Here is a 4,424-nt window from a genome sequence, read left to right on the forward strand (position 1 = left end):
CATGCATCCTCACAGCAGTTAAGATGACTAGAGATCTTACGAACCATCTATTGTGAATATTGTGACTCTCGTAGTGCCTTGCAAGCAATCAAGAGCTTAAATTTCATCACATCCAGTAGTGAGGGAGGTTCAAGATTGGCTTGCACTGATGTCAACACGTAAAAAGATAACTCTGTGTTGGGTGCCAGCTCATGTTGGTATCGGTGGGAATGACCGAGCTGATCAGAGGGCCAAGGCAGCTGCCGCTCAGCCTTGTGATGCTCGTTTTCCTCTCCCACACACCCACCTGAAACCCAGCATCAGAAGTTGTCTTCGTGATAAATGGAGGGAACAATGAAGGCATACCTCCAGAAACAAACTGCGAGACATTAGAGATGACCTTGGCAGTTGGGCGACTAGCATCCATCCCAACCGAAAAGTGGAAGTTGCATTAACAAGACTAAGAATCGGGCACACAAGACTGACTCATGGGCCAATGATGGCTAAAAATGAAGCACTTTGTGAAGGATGCCAAGAGCCATTAACGATCGCACATGTAGTGGAAAGATGTGCAACATTCTCAGACCAAAGATGTTTGTACTTGTCTCCCCCATATACACTGAAAAATGTATTGGGGGAAGATTGTGACATAGAGGGTCTTATTAATTTCCTTAGGGAGACTAATATTTTCAATAAAATTTAATTATGCATAATGTTTATGCAATGATTTTATGTACTTAGAGCATAATATTTATGCTTTGATTTTTAATCTACTTATTGTTGTTTGTAAGATATTTATTGATAGATTTTTAAAGTATTAAACATTTTAATATTTCTAGTCAACAAGGTATTCGCCACTAATGACCTTAGCTGTTGACGCGGCAGATAATTTTAAATAATCAATCAATCAATCTGTCTAGCAGCGGAGGTGCCTGTAGATGTGGGGGCACCTGGAACTATCACTGTATTATCTTCTTTTTCAGACTACCTTTTACACTGCTTCGAACAAGCTTCATGAGCTTTTTTGCAGTGGTAACAGAATGTAGGACAGTTGTCATCTCTTTGATGACCTGTTGTACCACATTTTATACACACTCCATCTTCCATAAGAGGGTAAGATTGGTTCCATGCCCATAACCCTGGCAGTTTAAGCACTGCATAGGGTTGGGCACATATGGCTTTACCATTAGATACCATACTAACTTAATTGATTCTGGAAGGACTAACGTTTCAAAAGTTAGAAGAGTTGGTTTTAGTTGTTCCAAATCATTAACTTTCTTCTTAAAATACTTTACTACCACTACCTTAAAATTCTTTAGTTCCTCTAACAGGATACCTCATCATGTTTCGGGAAAAGATGATTCCCTTGCACTGATTGAGTGTTTTGTGAAGAGAAGATGAGACTTAAGCAAGAATGTCACATATAGCATGCAGACAGTCACTCTTGTCTAGTGACAAAACTTCGACTATCAGGCTACTGTCTCACTGTGGGGTGATGTAAGGATCACATTGACTTTCCGATGTACTTAAAAAATATCAAGAGCCATGACTGACACACCATCATTGTCTTCACTAGAAGTTATGTACTATATGAGATACTTTCATGTCCAATAAGGGGAAGCTATAGTTAGGTCCTAACCTAACTGTCACAGAGGTAGTAAGGAAATGTACACAGTCACAACCCATTGCTGATGGCAGTCGTGAGACCATGTTGGAATGTTCTAGGGGTGGGTGCACTATCCCTTTTCATAGGCCATTTTGTCTCATCCCTCACTGGCAAGCCCTCCAGTATGGGTAGTCCTCTGGTCCGGCTCAACAGGTCCTCAAGCCCCTCATTGCGGTAAAACGGTTCCCGATTTGGGAGACATTTTCATTAAGTAAGTGAATCATATAGGACTGTCCTTCATTTTACGTTTTTAAGCATTTTAACTTCAATAAAACATGATTTTAATTTATATTGTGAAGCTTTAGTTCTGTTTTCTCGTTTGTTTTAATAAATAAATTAAAAGTTTAATTTAGTCACAGTTTCCATAACCCCTAATATACTGAAATGGATGGTATAAATTTTGCCAAACTTGTAAAAGGTGCAGTGAGCCCAATCAGCCCTAGCAGATATTGATAGATGTATACAGGATAACTAAATCATATACCAAATACATTTAGGGAATATATACCTCGCACAAGCATACCAATCCTTTACTCTCGCGCAACCCACATACACTCATACACACATATGAGTACACCTATCCACTTCCTTCCACTCTTCTGCACACTTCATCATTTTTCACATACACTCTAAACGTTCTCATACATTAATTAAATGGATGGTGACAGCATGCGCTTTTCATATTTTTTGCAAGATGTAATCGTATGCAAATTGCTACATGTGGTTATCTGGTTCATCTAAAGTGGCTATGCTTTTATTTATGACATAGAAGTATTTGTAACAATTTTGTATTGATGAATTGCTTTCGATGTATACTGTGTAGATAAAGTAATTTTATGGGGAAGGCACATATGGCAAAGGCTCCCTGATGTTTTTCTGCATTCTATAAGCAACTTTTTATGCAATTTCATTTAATTATGGGTGGGTGCTTCATGCTCAAGGTGAAGTGAAGTGATGGTGTGGTAGCCTAGATAGTGTTAAGTGCTTGCATGTCTCCTCCCTTGAAGCTGCCACCACTGGCTAGTCTAGTGCAAAAAAGGGAGCAGCTCTGCATAAGTCTCCCCTGCCAGTTCACAGCCTCTCTGTCATCGAGACTTCTGCAGTGCCTATTCGTGGCCTCCCATGGATAAAAGGCACTTTGTGGTCCCAGGCTAAACTGTGGGGGATCTCGGAGCAGTAGGAGACCCCCGAGGTATGGAGCCAAGGCCCACCAGAGTATGGACATGCTCTGGCTCCAAACCAACTCCTGCCCCTTAGTCACCCTGGGGTAATCGGGCGGCACAGGGGAGGTGTGTTTTGCCAGCCCTCATCTCCCCAGATAACTCACTGGCAACAACACAAATAAATGAATATTCTAGGGGGAGGGGTGCTGTTCCTCCGACCCAGCAAGCAAGGCGGGCTCTGGGTCCCCATTGGGAGGGTAAATGTTGGGCTGCAGGATGCAAATGAGAGTTACTTGTCTGCCTGCGCCCCAGCAGGCGCCAACCCACCATAAAGCTTATGGTGCAAAGCCCTAGGGAACCCTACAGATGGACAGTGGGCCCCCACAGTCTGCTGATCCCCAGTGACAGCCCAAGGCTTAAACTCAGGCAAACTATCTGGGAAGGCACTTGGAATATCCAGTCTTTGTAGCAGGACAAGTGGTTACCTCTGCTATTGAAGGAATTGGAGCGGTTGGGAGTAAGGGTGGCTGCCATCTCAGAGGTGAGAAGACCTGGCAGCTGCACGCTCAGTATGGGTGGGTACACCTACTACTGGTCAGGCCGTAGCGATGGTCATCACCTCCAGGGAGTAGCCATAGCCATCTCCAGCCAACTTCAATGCCGAGCATATTATGGCATTGAGACTGAAGCAAGTTTTTGGCTTCATGGCTCTTATTGCTGTGTACTCTCCTACTGATGTTTGCAAACTCGATGTGAGAGGCATTTCTACACCAAACTCACATCTGTGGCAGACAATTACCCCAGTTCTTGGTGACTTCAATGCGCTATCTGGCTGTAATTGACCTGCCTCCGTGATGTCTGCCGGTCCCCATGGCTTGGGAGCTGATCCAAGCAGTGAGAACCTCTCTCCGGGACTTTGCTTGGTCCAAGAAAATGAGGATCTCTGACTCCTGGTATCAGCAGTCGAATCCACATCACTGGACATGGTATAGGGATACGGGATAGGGATACAGTGGCCAAGGAGATTGATCAGATTCTTGTTAGCATGCCATGGAGAATCCTCCAGAACTGTAGAGTTTACCGTTGTGCCGAATTCTGTGGCACTGACCATAGGCTGGTAGTGGCCACCCTATGGGTTCACTTGAAAACTCCTCATCCCTCCAGTGGCCACTCTAGGGCGTTTCACTTGGACAGACTGAGGGAGGAGGAGTGTGCTCATGGGTTCACCACGGCAGTCTCTGATCAATTCACAGTTGATAACCTGAAGGGCCCATTTGCTCTGTGGGCGTTTTTTCAAGCATGAAACACTCAAAGTAGCACTGGAGAGCATTGGCAAACGCCCAAGGGCAAAGCAGAATTCCATCACCCTGGAGACACCAGGAGGCCACTGAAGCATGTCGCATGGCTCAGCTGAATGGCAATCAGGTTTTGTGTATGGCTCAGACACTGTTGAGAAGGGACAAGGAACAGTTCATCAAGAATCTTGCTGAGGAGGTTGAAGGCCATTTCTTAGTAAATAACCTTCGCCCTGCCTACCAAGCCCTGAGAAAGATTAACTCTAAGCACTGCTTGCAGATGACCGTAGTCTGCTCAGCAGATGGACAGATCATCTCAGA

The sequence above is a fragment of the Penaeus monodon genome, chromosome 2 (genome assembly GCF_015228065.2).
Source record: "Penaeus monodon isolate SGIC_2016 chromosome 2, NSTDA_Pmon_1, whole genome shotgun sequence".
In the NCBI taxonomy this organism is placed as follows: Eukaryota; Metazoa; Arthropoda; class Malacostraca; order Decapoda; family Penaeidae; genus Penaeus; species Penaeus monodon.